At 36.9% G+C, this 20,337-nt stretch overlaps 1 pseudogene; it reads right to left on the bottom strand.

Moving 5' to 3' along the window:
• Nucleotides 1-18,565: 18,565 nt before the first annotated feature.
• LOC100674476 (olfactory receptor 52A5-like) lies at nt 18,566-19,708 on the bottom strand (annotated as a pseudogene).
• Nucleotides 19,709-20,337: the final 629 nt, after the last annotated feature.

Below are 20,337 nucleotides of genomic sequence, written 5' to 3'. Positions count from 1 at the left end.
CAAAGACCGTAATTCCACTCACAAGTTTTAAAGCTGAAAAATTATGAAATTTTTTGAACCAAATCACTCTCCCTAGATAGAATTCTTTATTGTGGCTTCCTGGCATCTGACTACAGGCATTTTCATGTGTTTTCTATGCCTGTATGTCTAATCATGATCACTTTGAGAAATATCCAACTTATATTGAGCTAAAACTTCCCCTCATAACAATTCTCCCCTTCCTGGTTATATATCTTCAGATACAAAAACATAAAGACTCAAGTTCCATATGAGTCTTTTCACTTTTTTGTTTTCTCCCAATAGTAACCTGAAAATTACCCATAAACTCTGAATCTTCCAAGGAAGACTTTCCGAATTTTCATCCCTGCTCCTGAATTATAGTTCTAAGGACTTAAAATCAGACTTTATCAAAAATATATTGATACTCTGTACTTTTATGATTTAGATTTTTTTTCCTAATGTCTACTTTCATCAGCTTTAGGTGTGTTTTGTTTGAAGATATATGATTTCACCTCCACTTGTCCTTGGTACACATTCCTAACTCTACGTACTTACTCAGGAATGAGAAGCAGCAGTTGAATGTCACTGGTGCAAGGGAAGTTTGCTCTTTGTTGATTGGAGCTGTGAGAATTTGTGTTTTGTACATTATTTCCCCTGTTGACCAGAATTTCACCAACTTTTCTGGCATGTCCTGAGGGATATTGTTTATTCCCAGTTGCGAACAATGATGCTCTGATCAAGAAGCAGGGCTGTCTTCTTGCTCAATTCCCATGGGACCTAATTCATTTCTTCACTTAACTGGAATATGGCAGATTGAAGCACTTTCTCTTAGTTAAATGAAGCTATAGTGTCTCTCACAGCACTGGATACTGGAATTCATCTTGTTCTCACATGTGTGACAGTAAAATTGGCACCAAGGAAAGGAAAGGGCATAGAATGTGGCTCCATTCAGTGCCTGAGCAAATTGCATAGCTTTACCTTATGCTTTTTCAGGAAAGGTAATTCCACTTAAATCCAAAGTTCTCCCAGGAGACAATTCAGTGATGCAGGAAAGAAGGCGTGTGTTTGGAAAGGGGTAGAGAGCACAGGACAATAGTAAAGCTTGAGAATTACAAGAGGAGAAAGAAAATCAACTAATCACAGTTGATTTATTTTCTTATTAGAAAGACAGGAGATGAAGGAGAATAGTCCTTTCTATGGAAGGTGGTCACAGACATTTTAAACAATTGCTTGATCCTAAGAACTTCCCTAATCTTAAATATGTTTAATTTATAGTTTATCCTAAGTTCTTTCCATCTCCTTAATATGTTTATTATATAGTATATGTGAATATATATATATATATTTGACCTTTACTTGTTCATTTATTAAAGTAATCAATAAAAAATAGAGGAATTACTCATAATTCCACCACCCAAGTTCAAATATTATTAATCTTTTTGCACATGACCTTTTAGCAGTTTTCACCTGTTACTTATGGAAAACATATTTATGGGTGTTTTTTACTTCATAAGTTTGGGTTTATAGTACAATAATAATAATTATTTTTACAGCTTTACAATATATGAAAATTATCAAAAATATTTCCATTAATGACATAATAAAGATAGTGTAAAGAATGCATTTCTGTAATTTATATTTCCCTTTAATAAGTTTAAAACATACAAATTTTGTACATTCTGTTACTGTTATTTCAGTTTAAAGTAATACTACAATGACATGCATGCATAGAATATATTATTTCATATTATAGCTGGGCCTCTATCTTTATGGTTCTTTCCTTTATAATCATTTCCTGATCTCAAATTCCACCACAATTCTCAAACCACAGAATAATCTTAATAAATATTTGTTAAAGCAGAATACACTATAGGATATTTTTACTATGGATTGAAAAGTAAAGTACTACATTAACCTAACTTGTTTACTAAGTATTCCATCAGGGATTTATTCACATTTTTTTAATGTACTATAAAATAAAAGATACACAAGAACAAAGCATAATTCCTGGAAATCTGTATCACTAGCCACATTGTTTACCGAGAGAAGCTTCATCAATATAATTGAATCACACTGTGTAGCCCACATCAATACCATTTCTAACACTCTTTCAGAGGTAATCAATATCTTATACCTGCAGAATATTAGAAGATAGTATAGTGGTTGGCATAGTGGTTCAGAACTATGGCTGCTAACCAAAAGGTCACCAGGCACTTCTTGAAAACGGTATGGGGCAGTTCTACTCTGTCCTATAAGGTTGCTATGAGTCAAAATCGACTAGATGGCAATGGGTTTGGGTTTGGTTATAGTGGTTACCCATTGTCTTAGGCTTGGTAATCTACAGAAGCAAAACCAGTACATATGTATATACGTAGAAAGAGAGAGAGAAAGAGATTTATCTCAAGGAATGATCACAGAGGCTGGCAAATTCCAAGTCCATGGGTCAGATGTCAGGCTGTAGGCTTCTTCTGACTCATGTAGCTGCAGGGGCTGATGAACCCAAGATCAACAGGTCAGATGGCAGGCTGCTGGCTCACATGCTGTGGGGGCTGACAAATCTGAAGATTGGCAGGCAATACAGCAGGTCTCTGGCTCAAGTCCCAACAACCAGAGGTAAGATGATGACAAGCCAGATGCAGGATCCATAGAGAACAAAAGCCAGTGAGCTTTGTCAGAATGTCCATATATATTGGATGCAGGCCACATGCCTGAGGAAACTCCCCTTACAACTGATTGGCTGATCACATCGTAGACGTAATTTCATTATATTGCAAAATGAGGGATGACTGCATCATTACATAACTGCCAAATTACATAATTATGTGACTGCAAAACTACATCATTACATAACTGCCAAGCCACTAAGAATCATAGATCAGCCAAGTTGACACACAACCTTAGCCATCACATTCCACCCTTTGTTGACTTGGCACCTGTATATATCTCCTTGAACCATATCTCTAAATAAAGACAATTACTAAGTCACTAAGACCCCATGTGTCTGTCAGTTTGTTGTACTGTGGGGGCTTGCGTGTTGCTGTGATGCTGGAAGCTATGCCGCTGGCATTCAGACAACAGCAGGGTCACCCATGGAGGACAGGTTTCAGCTGAGCTCCCAGACTAAGACAGAGTAGGAAGAAGGACCCAGCAGTCTACTTCTGAAAAGCATTAGCCAGTGAAAACCTTATGAATAGCACCGGAACATTGTCTGATATAGTGCTGGAAGATAAGGCCCCCAGGTTGGAAGGCATTCAAAGGATGACTGGGGAAGAGCTGCCTCCTCAAAGTAGAGTCAACCTTAATGATGTGAGTGGAGTAAAGCGTTTGGAACCTTCATTTGCTGATGTGGCTCAACCCCAAATGAGAAGAAACAGCTGCAAACATCCATTAATAATCAGAACCTGGAATGTACAAAGTATGAATCTAGGAAAATTGGAAATCCTCAAAAATGAAATGGAACACATAAACATCAATATCCTTGGCATTAGTGAGCTGAAATGGACTGGTATTGGCCATTTTGAATTGGACAATCATATAGTCTACTATGCTGGGAATGACAACTCGAAGAGGAAAGGTGTTGCATTCATCGTCAAAAAGAATGTTTCAAGATCTATCCTGAAATACAGTGCTGTCAGTGACAGGATAATATCCATACGCCCACAAGGAAGACCAGTTAATACGACTATTATTCAAATTTTCGTGCCAAACACTAGGGCCAAAGATGAAGAAATAGAACATTTTTATCAGCTGCTGCAGTCTGAAATTGATTGAATATGCAGTCAAGTTGCATTGATAGTTACTGGCGATTGGAATGTGAAAGTTGGAAGCAAATAAGAAGGATCAGTAGTTGGAAAATATGGCCTTGGTGAGAGAAACAATGCTGGAGATCAAATGATAGAATTTTGCAAAACCAACGACTTCTTCATTGCAAATACCTTCTTTCACCAACATAAATGGCGACTATACACATGGACCTCGCCACATGGAATACACAGAAATCAAATTGACTACATCTGTGGAAAGAGACGATGGAAAAGCTCAATATCATCAGTCAGAACAAGGTTAGGGGCCGACTGTGTAACAGACCGTCAGTTGCTCATACGCAAGTTCAAGCTGAAACTGAAGAAAACCAGAGCAAGTCCACAAGAGCCAAAATATGACCTTGAGTATATCCCACCTGAATTTAGAGAGCATCTCACGAATAGATTTGATGCATTAAACACTAGTGACCAAAGACCAGAAAAGTTGTGGAATGACATCAAGGGCATCACACGTGAAGAAAGCAAGAGGTCATTGAGAAGACAGGAAAGAAAGCAAAGACCGAGATGGATATCAGAAGAGACTCTGAAACTTGCTCTTGAGGATCAAGCAGCTAAAGTAAAAGAAGACTTGATGAAGTAAAAGAACTGAACAGAAAATTTCAAAAGGCCTCTCGAGAAGACAAAGTAAAGTATTATAATGACATGTACAAAGAGCTGGAGATGGAAAACCAAAGGGGAAGAACATGCTCGGCATTTCTCAAGCTGAAAGGACTGAAGAAAAAATTCAAGGCTGGAGTTGCAGTGTGAAGGATTCCATAGGAAAATATTAAACGACGCAGGGAGCATCAAAAGAAGATGGAAGGAATACACGGAGTCATTACACCAAAAAGAACTAGTCGATGATCAACCATTTCAAGAGGTGGCATATGATCAGGAACCGATGGTACTGAAGGAAGAAGTCCAAGCTGCTCTGAAGGCATTGGTGAAAAGCAAGGCTCCGGGAATTGATGGAATATCAATTGAGATGTTTCAACAAACAGATGCACTGCTGAAGGTCCTCAGTCATCTATGCCAAGAAATATGGAAGACAGCTTCCTGGCCAACTGACTGGAAGAGATCCACATTCATGCCTACTCCCAAGAAACATGATCCAACCAAATGTGGAAATTATAGAACAATATCATTAATATCACAAGCAAGCAAAACTTTGCTGAAGATCATTCAAAAATGGCTGCAACAGTATATCGACAGGGAACTGCCAGAAATTCAGGCCAGTTCCAGAAGAGGACATGGAACCAGGGATATCATTGCTGATATCAGATGGATCCTGGCTGAAAGCAGAGAATACCAGAAGGATGTTTACCTGTGTTTTATTGTCTATGCAAAGGCATTCGACTGCGTGGTTCATAACAAATTATGGATGACATTGAGCAGAATGGGAATTCCAGAACACTTAATTGTGTTCATGAGGAACCTTTACATGATCAAGAGGTGGTTATTCAGACAGAACAAGGGGATACTGATTGGTTTAAAGTCAGGAAATGTGTGTGTCAGGGTTATATTCTTCACCATACCTGTTTAACCTATATGCTGAGCAAATAATATGAGAAGTTGGACTATATGAAGAATGGGGCATCAGGATTGGAGGAAGACTCATTAACAACCAGCGTTATGCAGATGACACAACCTTGCTTGCAGAAAGTGAAGAGGATTTGAAGCACTTACCAATGAAGATCAAAGACCACAGCCTTCAGTATGGATTACACCTCAACATAAAGAAAACAAAAATCATCACAACTGGACCAATGAGCAACATCATGATAAGTGGAGAAAAGATTGAAGTTGTCAAGGATTTCATTTTACTTGGATCCACAATCAACAGCCATGGAAGCAGCAGCCAAGAAATCAAAAGACGCATTGCATTGGGTAAATCTGCTCCAAAGGATCTCTTTAAAGTGTGAAAGAGTAGAGATGTCACCCTTAAGACTAAGGTGCACCTAACCCAAGCCATGGTATTTTCAATTGGATCATAAGCATATGAAAGCTGGACAATGAATAAGGAAGATGGAAAAAGAATTGATGCCTTTGAATTGTGGTGTTGGCGAAGAATATTGAATATACCACGGACTGCCAAAAGAAAGAATAAATCTGTCTTAGAAGTAAAACCAGAATGCTCCTTAGAAGCAAGGATGGTGAGACTGCGCCTTACATACTTTGGACATGTTGTCAGTAGGTATCAGTCCCTGGAGAAGGACATCATGCCTGGAAGAGTATTGGGTCAGGGGAAAAGAGGAAGACTCTCAATGAGGTAGATTGACATTGGCTGCAACGATGAGCTCAAGCATAACAACGATTGAAAGGATGGCTCAGGACAGGGCAGTGTTTCGTTCTGTTGTGCATAGGGTCGCTATGAGTCGAAACTGACTCGATGGCACCTGACAACAACAACTAAGTCATACTTGTGCCTAACATGAGACAACTAACACATGCACATCCCAAAAGACAGTAGCCCTTTTTACATCTTATATTTTATGAGTGAAGAAAGCAAAAATATTTGATTCACACATATAAGGAAACAATACTTATAACAGAGTACTTATTTCTGCAATTGATCACACAGTTGAAACTGGTATTTAGAACTACCTTCGTCCGCAGCCCATTCTGCCTTCCCATTGCCCTCAGCAAGCACCTCAGGCGGTCATGATTCTTTGCCTGGTAGGTGAACCAAACCTTCATTCCTGAAGGGTCTGGTCATTAGTAGTCATGTCGAAATTGCATTGCTGTAGATTTCCATTGACTTTAATTACAGGACATAGTAGTACTAAGAGATGTCTTATGGGATTTACTGTATTCCAGACATACTCTTTTTTACCTCTCTTACATAATATCAACCCAGTTTCCCCTTGGTATAGGGTCACTATGAGTTGAAATTGAGTGGAAAGCAATGGATTTTGTTGTTTTGTTTTGTTTTAATCAGGATCAATCACACCAGCCAATAACACAGCAACTCCCTTCTTTTCCTATTGATCCAGAGCCATGAGGAACCAAAAGTGATTGGGTGGCATTTTTAACTTCCAGTTCAATGGTATCAGTATTGTATCTCCTGGTGGGAGCATTCTTCCCTGTGGAACAAAGACGTCTATACTTGAGGAGCATAGGGTTGCTGTGATAAGAAGCAAAAATTTTTCTATTGATTGCTAGGGTTAATAGTAAGTAGTTCCACTCCCATTTTCACCCCTTGATTCCTGTACACAAGAATCCTGGCTCTGGGAGAAACGACATCATATATTGGAAGCTGGGTTAGAGCATATGTACTTCTCCTGGGGAACATTTTCCCAAACCTGCAAGGTACTGCCACCTGGGTGGTGCCATAATTGTGCTTTTTTAAGGCCATTCCACCATTCTACAAGCCAGCTGCTTAAGGATGATGGGGGACATGTTCAGCTCAGTGAATTCCACGAGCTTGTTCCATTTCTGCACTTAATTTGCTGTGACGTGAGTCCCTTGCTCTAAGACAATGCTGTGTGGGATACCATGATGGTGGATAATCCATTTTGTAAGCCCACAGATGTTAGTTTTGGCAGAAACATTGCATATAAGGGAGGAAAATCCATATCCAGAGTTAAGTGTCTATTCCAGTAAGAACAAATTACTGTTCTTTCTATGATGGAAGTGGCCCAGTTTAATCAATCTGCCACCAGATGACTGGCAGATCACCTTGAGGAATGGTGACACACTGGGGACTCAGTGTTGGTCTCTGCTGCTGGCAAATAGGGCACTCAGAAGTGGCTGTAACCAAGTCAGCCTTGGTGAGTACAAGTCCATGCTGCTGAACCCATGCATAACCTCTATCCCTGACACTATGTCCACCTTGTTAATATGCCCGGATGCCCACTGGGGAATGATGGAAGTGTCGGGGAAAATAAATTAACTGGTTTCCACAGAACACATCCTCCTATCCACTTGACTATTAAAATTCTCCTCTGCCAACATCGCCCTTGGTGAACATTCACATAAGACACAAATATCTAAACTTCTTTGGCCCATACAGAGAGGTCTATCCACATACCTCTTCCCCATAGTGTCTTGTCTCCAATTTTCCAATAATGTTCCTTCCAAGTCCTGACCATCCAGCCAAACTATTGGCCACAGCTTATGAGTCAGTATACAACCACACATCTGATATTTCTCCTTTCAAGCAAAGTGAACAACCAGGTGCCCTGCTCAAAGTTCTGCCCATTGGGAAGATTTCCCTACACGACTGTCCATCAGTGAGGTCCCAGAAAGATGCTGTAGTTCTGCTGCTGTCTACATTCGAGTGGTGCCTGCATATCCTGCAGAACCATCTGTAAACCAGGCACAAGTTTTCTCTCCCTCAGTCAGCTGATCATAAGGAACTCCCATAACAGCATAGATGCAAACAGCAGTGGAGGCCATGTTCATTTGGGCCACTTCCTCCTGCAATTTGCCTGTGCCTTCAGGTCCTGCTTGGACCCAATTTCATATATACCACTTATATTTAGTGATGTAGTGCTGCTGTGCACATCCAACTTTATGGCTCTCTGGGTCATTTAGGAGTCAGAATCGACTCGACAGCAACGTGTTTTGTTTTGTTTTGTTTTTCCTAATGGCCTCCTGGCTATCTAGAAATCAGGTACAATCTATGAGAACTATGCAGATACAGCGTGTTGTCTTACACTTGTCAATCCCCATAACTTCTGAGGATTTATAGATATATAAACTACAATAGAAATTAGAAAAGATTTTGTATTGGCTGGAAATGAAAAAAAAAAAAAGCAATATTAAACAAACAAACAAAAAAACTTATTAAATGAAGTTAACGCCAAGCTCAAAGAAGTATTTATAGGCATAAATGTGTGTATCATAAAGGTAAAATAAATAAATAAAAGTTAAGAATCTGAGTAAACAACTCAGCAGTAAGAAAAAGAGAGTTTCATTAAACGTAAAGACAATGTGATGATTGAAGAAAGATATGAGCAAAAATTTATGATACTGAAAACATAAAACATAATGGAGCAATGTACCTCAAAGTTGCTTCTTAGAAAAAATGACAAAATTGGTAAGCTTTTGGCAATAAGATTAGAGAAAAAAGACAGAAATTAACCAACACTAGATATTAAAAAGGGATCATTATCTGGATACACAGATACTACAAATATCAAAGAGGATATTATTAATAATGTTACTACAAAAACATTGATTGTTTAGGTGAAATTAACTAATGCCATAAAAATATAACAGAATATTTCTATAGTTAGTAAATACATTCAATCAATAAAAAAAAATCCAGGCACAGATGTTTTCACCAACAAATGTTCCAATGTAAAAAACAGTACAAATAATAAAATTATAAAGCCTAATCGATGCAAAATCTTCCAGATAGTCTAAAAACAGAAGACACACCTTGACTTTTTTTCTGAGTGTTGAATAACATTGAAAACAGAATCCGATAATTTCAGAAATAAATAATTTATTTTGAATCATGACCAGAGAAGTAAGTCTGCAATGTCAGTTAAACATTTGGAAGTTTTTCAAATTGTCTCATTACATTAATGGAATGCAATATTTGCATTATATATAACAGTCCAAACTAAAAATAGTACAACTATTTGTCAAGATGAAAAAGGCTAAATAAATTGTGGAATATACACAATATGGAATATTAAGTGTATTGAAAATATAGGTGCTATAATCCACTACAGTTTTCTGCTCAGAGCTGAACAGAAGATTGCAAAGGGTGGCTTGAGAAGACAAAATAAAGTATTATAATGAAATGTGCAAAGGCTTGGCGTTAGAAAGCCAAAAGGGAAGAACACACTTGGCATTTCTCAAGCTAAAAGAACTGAAGAAAAAATTCAAGCCTCGGGTTGCGTTATTGCAGGATTCTATGGGTGAATTTGAGCCCTGCTGGCATAGTGGTTAAGATCTTGGCTGCTAAACAAAAGTTGGGCAGTTTGAATCCACCAGCTGTTCCTTGGAAACCCTACGGGGAACTTCTACTCTGTCTTATAGGGCTGCTGTGAGTCAGAAATGACTTGATGGCAACAGATTTGGTTTTCAAATGGGCAAATTATTGAGCAATGCAGGAAGTATCAAAGAAAGATGGCCAACCACTGTATCAAAAAGAATTGATCAATGTTTAACCATTTTGGAAGGAAGTATATGATCAAGAACTGATGGTATTCAAGGAAGAATTCCAAGCTGCACTGAAGGCATTGGTGAAACACAAGGTTACAGGAATTGACAGAATACCAACTGAGATGTTTCAACAAACAAATGCAAAACTGGAAGCACTCACTTGTCTACGCCAAGAAATTTGGATGACGGTTACCTGGGTAACCTACAGGATGAGATCCCCATTTATATCCATTCCAAAGAAAGATGACTTAACAGAATGTAGAAATTATTGAATAAAATCGTTAATACTACACAAGTAAAATTTTGCTGAAGATCATTAAAAAAAGTTGCTGCAGTACATTGACAGGAGACTGCCAGAAATTCAAGCCAGATTCAGAAGAGAACATGGAACAAGGGATATCATTGTTGATGTTAGATGGATCTTTGCTGAAAGCAGAGAATAACAGAAAGATGTTTACCTGTGTTTCATTGGCTATGCAAAGGCATTCGACTGTGTGGATCATAACAAATTATGGATGACATTGCAAAGAATGGGAATTCTGGAACACTTAATTATGCTCATGAGGAACGTGTACCTAGATCAAGAGGCAGTTGTTTGAATAGAACAAGAGGATACTGAGTGGTTTAAAGTCAGGAAAGCTGTGTGTCAGGATTGTATCCTTTCACCATAACTATTTAATCTGTATGCTGAGCAAATAATCCCAGAAGTGGACTACAGGAAGAACTTGGCATCAGAACTGGAGGAGACTCATTAACAACCTACGATATGCTGATGACACAGCCTTCCTTGCTGAAAGTGAAGAGAGCTGAAAGTGAAGAGAGTATTTACTCATGAAGATCAAACACTACAGCCTGAAGTATGGATTACACCTCAACATAAAGAAAACAAAAGTCCTCACAACTGGTAAAATAAGCAGCATCATAATAAATGGAGAAAATATTGATGTTTTCAAGGATTTCATTTTACTTGAATCCACAATCAATGCCCATGGAAGCAGTGGTCAAGAAATAAAATAATGCATTGCATTGGGCAGAATTCCTGCCAAAGTCCTCTTTAAAGTGTTAAGAACCAAAGCTATCACTTTGAGAACTAAGGTGCTCCAGACCCAAGCCATGTTATTTTCAATTGCCTCATACGCATGCAAAAGCTGGACAGTGGATAAAGAAGGCCAAAGAAGAATTGGTACCTTTGAATTATGATGCTGGTGAAGAATATTCAATAAACCCCGGTCTGCTAGAAGAATAGACAAATCTGTCTTGGAAGAAGCACAGTCAGAATGCTCCTTAGAAGCGAGGATATGGAGCCTTTGTCTCACATACCTTGGACATATTATCAGGAGAGATCAGTCCCTGGAGAAGGACATCATGCTTGGTGAAGTAGAGGATGAGAGAGCAAGGGGAAGACTCTCAATGAGATGGACTGACACAGTGGCTGCAAAAACGGTCTCCAACATAGCAATGATTGTGAGGAGGACGCAGCACCAGGCACTGTTTCCTTCTGTTGTACATGGGGTCTCTATGAGTAGGAACAAACTTGATGGTGCTTAACAACAACGACATCCACAACAAAGATGCTCTGGTGGTGCAATGATTAAGCTCTTTGCTGCTAACTAAAATGTTAGTGGCTCAAACCTACTCAGTGTCTCTATGGAAGAAAGTCCTGTCAATCTGCTTCCATAAAGATTACAGTCAAGAATATTGTATGGGGCAGTTCTACTGTCTCATGGAGTCACTCTGAGTTGGAATCAACTTGGCGCCTATCAATTGCAACAACACTATCCACAGCAGTGTGGATACATCTCACACATGTAATATTTAACAAAATAATCCAGAAGAAAGGCATATATTATTTGATTTCACTTTAAAAATCAAATAAGGCAAAACTGTGTCCTGGGGTTGTAAGAAAAGCAAGTTATTATTTTTAGAAGGAAGCCAAGAGCAATGATGTTTGGAAGCTTATCATGCTCTATTTCTGGACCTGGTTACATGAGCTAACCACTTTGTTGAACATACATGATATGTGTAGTTTTTTGTATATGCTTTTAACCAACAATAAAAAAAAAATATTGTCATCAAGTTGATTACCACTCATAGCGACCCTTTAAGACAGAGTAAAACTGCCCCATAGGGCTCCCAAGGAGTGGCTGGTGGATTTGAACTACCGACCTTTTGTTTAGCATCCAAGCTCTTAACCACTGTTACCAGGGCTCCTTAATCAACAATAGGGACAACAAAATTGGTAGAAGATAAAGTTAAAAATAAAGTGGGTGATATTTTTTCTATTCATCTCTGTATATGTTGAGATAGTTTAAAATGCAGCTGGTATCATAGTTTAAAATAAAAATGAAAAACAATTTTAAATGTAATATTCCTTAAATTATGGATAAGATAATTTTGAAGTCCTGACAGGACCTACTTACATGTTATATTCAATTTGATATGTCCGTTTGAATGTCACACAAATGAGGTTCAGGAGCCAATGTTACAGAATACTTTTCCCAAATAATAAAATGGTTAATATTTTCCTAAGAAGAGTTAAAAGGAGGTGGAAAGCCTTGAGATAATCACAGGGTTAAGAAAAGGCTTGGACTACCACTTGAGGTTAATGATCAGAGAATTTCCATGACTGTGATTCTGAAAATGCACAGTGTCCCCTTTATCAAATTTTTTTAAAAAGGCAAATGCTTATATTTTTGGAACATTTTCTGTTGTCTCTGTTGAGTCATTTCTAAGTCACCATGTTCTTGCTTAAATAATATATTGTTTCCCTGTCTGGACTTTCATACTAAGCTGCTTATTTGAGGAAGTTCTTCTTATGCTTAAATGCTCTCTTTCACTGTTTATGTCTGACTGATTGGTTAGTTCAGAATAAATTTAGAATAAAAATGTTCTTTGGTGGAAATTTCAGAAACCTCTGAATTATTTTATGGAGGGTAACTATATTTCCAAGATGAGTTTTCCTTTTAATCATCTAATCTTACTTTTATTTCAGAACAATTTTATACTTTTGTTTTCATTGACTTTTAAATCATGAAACAACATATGGGATGATGCAAGTCAATGACTTTGAAAATGGAATAAAAATTTCCTAGAAGCTTAATCTAGAGATATAATGCAGAATCCAAGGGGACTGGAAGACATAAGCCAATTCTAATATTTAATGGTAAATAGAAATTATTTGTTATTCTTTCAACATCACTGTGCAAGCAATAAAGCAGCAGATAAAAAAAACAATGTGGCATTAGGAATTTATTTGTTTAATAATTCTTGACCCTACATGTGGCAAATGCAGGCTGGATAGATTAAAGAATGCATTTAGATATGGAAAAGTCTCTGAACCATATTTTACAGGCTTATAAGCCCTTCCACGTATTTCACCTCTTTTGGAATCATGCAACTACTACACCAGGCAAAAAGGAAAGGTATAATTTCTGTTTCAGGAGATTGAGGGAAAGAAAGAATTACCCAAACTCAGGTAAGCAAATAATGATGACTGACTAACCTCGTATCTTTTGTTCCAAGTCATTGTTTATTCTTTTAATTTTTTTTTTCTCTTTTTGTTGTTGTTGTTACATTTCATTGAATAACTTTGAATTGAGTAAAATAGGATTGGGAAATGGAGTGGCATCACCAAAGAAAAGGTGTATCAGGGAGCATAGGTTCTCATTAAGAAGAGTTCTTTGGAGGAAATTTCCATAAGGAGGTCAAATATAGTTATAAACAAGTACTTTAGTATCCCGCAAAGTGGCAATAGATAAAAAACATCTCAGTGGGTATGAATTCCTATTCATTGCTCTTACCTAATTTGTGTATAAGGAGACATGCTTTCGCAATGGTTGAGCGCTTGGCTGTTAACCAAAAGGTCAGAGGTTTAAATCCACCAGCCACTTTGAGAAAGATGTGGCAGTCTGCTCCCATGAAGATTACAGCCTTAGAAACCCTATGGGGCAGTTCTACTCTGTCCTGTGGGGTCACTATGAGTTGGAATCAACTCATCAGCAACAGGTTAATTTGTCTTTAGGGGAAATTCAAGAAAATAATCTCAATAGCTTAGAAAAACAATTGTTTCAGTTTGGCCCCAGATTTACTCTCTGCAAAAGAAGATAACAAACCAAACAGAATATTTTCTTGACAAGTAATCAAAATATCATATGAACCTGTAATAATTAAACAAATGAAGCACTGGGATAAGAACAGTCAGAAAAAAAAGCAAGGAATAAACACATACGTTTATGGCAACGTTAAATGGTAAAATCAGGATATAATGAAAAAGGAATAAGTTGCATAATACAAACCGTAGTCATTTGGGGAAAAATATATTGTATAGTTTGCTGATTTCACAAAAACAAATTTCCAGATAACTTACAAATAAGCAGTTTAAAATTTTCAAAAATGTGATTTAAAATGACAATAAGATTCAACTATTGTGTCACAGTTTTTTTCTTAAGTTTAATAATATAGCATGAAGAAAAGGCATTTGAATTTTGTCTGTGGGAGTATAAACTAGGAAAACTATCTTAGATAAAACTTGAAAATACCTGTCAAAATTAACAGGACACCTCTTTATAGTCTAATTCCATTTCTATTCATATATATAGAAAAATATTTGAAGAGCTATGCAAAACTAGAAATGCAAGCATCATTGATTCATGCAAAAAATGTTTGTTTAAAGAAAAATGATGAATCAAATTATATTTCTGCAAATTCAATATCCTGAAATTTTTTTAAATGAAAGGGCTCCAAAAGTTTTAATTTAGAAAGGTGTCTATATTATATCGTTTGCTGAAAAACTGCTACAGAACATTGCTCATGATATGATTGCATTTTATTTAAAATAACTCTACATATATTTAAATATACAAAATGTATGATTATCATACCCTTTAATAGTGGTTAACTCTATGAAGAGAGTAGAAAAGTGAAGAAAGATGAAGAAATATTTTGTGCTGTTTTTTACAACAGAATGCATTACTTCATTTTACATATATATGTAACTATTCAACAGGGAAAATTCATGGGATGTGATATAATTTTGAGTGATTTATTAATTGTTTTATATCTATTAAGACTCTATATAAACTGTGCTTGGCAAAGGTTTCTAAGCATAACAAGAAACACATTAAAAAGGAAAACATGAAGTGAATAAAAATGTTTTGTGTATCAAATCCAAATTAAAATTCAGTCAAGAGAGTTAGGAAAGAGTAGTTAGAGACAAAGGGTTCACCTGTGAGGAAGAAAGAAAGCTAGATAAAATTTAAAAAAAAAAACAAAATAAGTTTAAAGGTATTAGAGACCTTCTGAATCGTAAGGCTTCAGTAAGAAGAATTTCAGAGGAAAGAGAAAACAATTTCTGAAGCCATGTTTCCCTAGAGGTATTTGACATTTATGGTCAAAGAAAGAGGCTGAGAAGACAGGAGTTTCCTGGCAGAAGGCCACTGCTGAAAATCAGAAGAAAAAGCAAGATTTCAGCATTGTATCAAGGCTCCACAGTAAAAAGTAGGCAACTTGTGACACTGAGATCCTGTGAGGAGGGAGGCATGAAAACCAAAACCTGACACTCTGCTGGTTTTCCCCTCAAACCATTTGCTAAATTAAGAAACTGCATGGATGGATGGACGCAAAATTAAGGAGAGAATATGTGAAAAAAAGGAAAGGAGATTTTGGGCAGTCTAGTCTTGCTGGGCACACCAGGATTGTAATCCGGCGGGTGGGACTTGTGTTAATATACCTGAATCATAATTGAAAGCTCCGGTGGGCTGAGGCTTAGATGCAAGTCCACACTGTTCCAAAATCATGGTAGCTTAAGCTTCTACCCAGCCAAATCCCCGATTAGATCAAGTGGACAAGCCCTGACACTGGGTTTATCACAAAGGATAGGTAAATTACCACTGGAAGAAAACAATATCATCTGTCTTTCACAAAGTTTTAAATGCAATGCCTGACATTTCACCAGGTATTTTCAGACACTATAAGTAGCAGGAACATGAGTTCAAAACTAAGAACATGACTACATAAATAATTAATAGAAATAGACTCACAGTAATGTCATATATTAGCAGTGAAGATTTGCAAATAATGATGTTTTATGTGGCCAAGAAAATAGGGGAAGAGATAGACAAAAATAAACAAAAGAACTGGGAATTTCAACAAAGAGTCTGTTTTTATCAGACAGAGAGAGAGAAGGAAAGAGGAAATATGAGATCGACATTCCAAAACTATAAAATTCACGATCTAACCCTAATTCAGAAAAGCAGAATTATAGAGCAAAAGATGAAATTAGTGAGCTAGAAGGCAGACTAGTAGAAGACAATAAAAGTGAAACTTTAGGGCAAGATGCATTAATATAGATATTCAAAATATTTCACAATAATAAAAAGGTCAATCAACCAGGAAGGCATATTCATTTTAAATCTGTATTCATCCCATAACTGAAAAACACGTACAGCAAAAATGAACACAAATGAAAAAAAAACAGGTAAATCTACAATTATAGCACCATACTTTAACATATTTATGTCAAAGGTTGGTATAAGAACCAGACAAAATATCAATAAGGCTATAATAATAAAAACACATAAAAGTAACAAATTTGGCAATACACACACAAATATACAGATGTGGAAATAAATACAGATACAGACAGCACCACACTTAACAACTACAAAATTCAAATTCGTCATGAAAAACATCGCAATTCCTGCTGTCTTTGAGTAAAAACATTTTTCTTTTTTTTGTTACTATTAGCCAGTGCTGAAAGACTAAATCAAATTCTTGTACAGGTAGACCCGGACTTACGAAGTATTCGAGTTACAATGAACTGCACTTAGACTGCCCTTTTTTTGTTTGTTTGTTTTTTGTGCATCTTGTGTAAAACCCTGGCAGCTTAGTGCTGAAGTGCTATGGTTGCTAACCAAAAGGTCAGCAGTTTGAATCCACTAGGTGCTCTTTGGAAACTCTATGACGCAGTTCTACCTCTGTCCTATAGGGTCACTGTTGAGTCAAAATCAACTCGAAGGCAACGGGTCTGGTTTTGGTCGGGTGTTAGTATCCAAAACATACGATGTTGTAGTGGGTAATTTGCTGATGTTATCCTTCTTAGAAATAATGTTTCCAACATCCAAAGACGAATAAACATTGGATATATAAAGATACGAGTAATACAAGGCAATGATAAAACTAAAAAATAATGAGGTATTCAACTTATGTCAGAACTGACTTATGACAGAGCAGTTGTCAGAATGGAACCCTGTTGTAAGTCGAGGTCTACGTGTAGTTAGTTGAACACTGAGTTTTACAAAAAGTGACTACAGACTGGGTCGTGAGAAAAACTTTAATTTCTATTTTTTAAATGTGCATTAGGCTGATAGTAGCAAAAAAACATGAAAAGTAGAGGCAAATATTTCTACTCAAAGACATTAAGAATGGTGAGGGTTTTCATGACAAAAACAATGACAAAGATGACAACGATAAAGCCTTATCTGAACTGAATCATTATAAGCTATCAAGCCCCATGGAAAGGGCTTTACATGAATTTAACAACAATATTACACTATGACAAAGACGATCCTCGTTTTCCTATGAGGCATATGTTATTTTTTTCATATTTTATAGATGAGGAAGCTGAATTTGTGACAATAAATTGTCTTTCCAAGATATGCAGTAAAGAAGTGGCAAAATAATGTTTTGAGCACAGCTCTGTTTCACTGCAGAGCCCATGCACGTTTTTCGGTCCATGGAAGCAACCACTTTCTCAAGGTTTTTCTGTACCAAAATTAACTCTGCTTTTTCTATTACGTATTCTTGGCAATCACTGGGCTACTTCCCCTGAGTTATGAGAAGCTTGCAAAATGAAATTTCTCTATCAAATATTACCATTCTTATACAAGTAACTTAATGCAAAACCGAAATTAACTTTGATTTCTATTAAAAATAAAGAAAAAAAAAAAGGGGGAAACCAATGTAGCGAGGACCCTACCCTGTAGAATTTCAGTCTAATCTTATTACATGTCATGTCTTGTTAGCTTAGGAAAAGATTGACAAGAACTTTAGAAAACTGTTGTCTACAATAAATCTGATATTTGCCTTCACATTCATAAAATTGGTCAGATAGCAGAGCTTTCCTCTAGTTGCTCTTCACACAAATATACAAAGTAAATGAACACTTAAAAACAAACTCAAATAAGAACAGTATTAAATGCCCAAGTCCTAGATTTGGTGGGGAAAATATACTCTATGTGCCATGAAAATCAACAATTTGAAAATCATATGGAAGGCATAATTGGTATTGGCTTCAAAAAGACTAAGATATTTATTTCAGTCAAAGTTCAAATTGTATTTAACATGAAGGAAATATTTAAAAGTTGGATTTTGCTGGGCCAAAGTAAACAGGAAAGAAGTTTTTAGAATAGTGGAGAGAGGTTATGGAGGGCTCAAATATTAGGTAAAAGAGGCTGATCTTGGTATTCTAACTGGAAAGAAATCTATGAAAGTATCAACTTCATTGTGATCTGCAGATATATCTCTATGAGCTTCATTTCCACCCAGGCCTGGCCTCATACAGTAAAGAGGGACATAGGAATTTAGTCTTTTAGCACCTTATTTGCTCCACTCCTTCTCTCAGCTTCTTATTCTGACAACCTTCTAACTTCAGGTTAGTAACATCTGGAATTCCTAAACAAGTTCATTTATATCTTTGTAATATATTTAACAAGCATGATTATTGCCTCTGCAGTAGGTGGGAAATTCAGATTACGTAGGACCAAACGATGAGCCATTAAACCTACAGAAAGAAAAATTTCAATGAAATGTCAATCCTGGTCTTTGGAATGGAACATTTTTACTACCTGATCATGAATCTGCTTGATCTTCACTCCATAGACAAAAGAGTTGAAGAAAGGTGGAACCAGTAGATAAAGGGTAGATGAGGTGATATGTATATATGATGGGGCATGAGATACAGATCTGTGAGTAAAAAAGGAGAAAAAGCAAGAAGATAGAATTGGAAGAAGATAAATATGTGAGGAATACACGTATTAAATGCCTTAAGGCAATCATCTTTTTGGGGTAGATGAAAGACACTGATAAATATTGTAAAATAAGAGTGATTAAAATGAAGTCAAGCCCACCACTAAAGAAAAATCCAAGAAGAATATAGATCTTATTGGTGTGAACATCCTCAGAGGCAAGCCTCACAATAGCCATGTGTTCACAGTAACTGTGAGATATTATCTTGGTTCAATATAGTTTCAGACAACATTTTATAAGAAACAATACTGGAATTGCCAGGATAGCAGTCCACAATGCCACCCCAACTGCAATATAAGTGACTGCTTGGTGAGTGAATATGGTAGCATGTCTTAGGGGATGACAGATGGCCACATAGCGGTCCAGAGCCATGGGCAGCAGGACTCCCGATTCAATACCCTGCTATGCGTGGATGAGCCACATCTGAAAGAGACAAGCATCAAAACGGATCTCTGGCAAGTGGAAAAAAAAAAAAAACAAGCATCTTGGGCACAATACTGGTGCTAAGTGCAATGTCTGTGGCTCCTAGCATGGCCAGAAAGATGTATATGGGCTCATGGAGGCTTCGGTCAGATTTGATGATGGTCAAAAGTAGAGTATTTCTGATCAAAGCAATGATGTACATAGCACAGCATGGAATCCCAATCCAGCACTGCACAGGTTCCAGACCAGGAATTCCAACAAATGTCAGCATAGAGAGCATAAGTACAGTGCCATTCCTAATAGGCATGGCAATCCAGGGATCTTCTTAGCAAGGGGACAAATTTGACAACCCATGGTGCTCTGCACTCTTACATATCCTATTTACAAAATTAGTTACAAAATCACCTAGTTACAAAATTATTGAATTACAGAATTAGCAAAATAATCTTCATCACTTCTTAATCATTGTTTTAATGAATGAGGAATGCCATTATAAAGACCAAGGAAAGTTTCACCAATCAGTGACGATGTTGTAAAGGCTGAGTTGTAAATACTCAGTGCAAAGACTGAGTATTAGGATACCATCCCTACAGGAGGTCAATGAAATCACCATGTTTACAGATACTCTCTTTCCTCTCCCACTTCATCTTCTCTTTCCATTTTAAACCTACTCTTGGAAAGTAGAAAAAAAAAAAAAAATTGGAAACCAGACTTCAGGCCTAGAACTTCAGTTTTAAAGTCCCCAGCGCCATTAGCCCCAATGCTCTCTATGCTTCACTTTCTCTATCCTTTCTAGCCTCTATTCACTTGAGAATATCAGGACTAGATATTCCTACACTGTATGCCTGTATTCTTTGGTAGAATATTAACTGATAGAATGCCTCTTTCTTGGGCCGTGACTCCACCACTAAAACCATCTCTTTTCAACATGTACTGCCTTTTCACCAAAGAATTTCTAAATATGAAGTTA

Source organism: Loxodonta africana, chromosome 7 (assembly GCF_030014295.1).
Source record: "Loxodonta africana isolate mLoxAfr1 chromosome 7, mLoxAfr1.hap2, whole genome shotgun sequence".
NCBI lineage: Eukaryota > Metazoa > Chordata > Mammalia > Proboscidea > Elephantidae > Loxodonta > Loxodonta africana.
The sequence above is the reverse complement of the archived record's forward strand: the minus strand, read 5'-3'. Positions and strand labels throughout refer to the sequence as shown.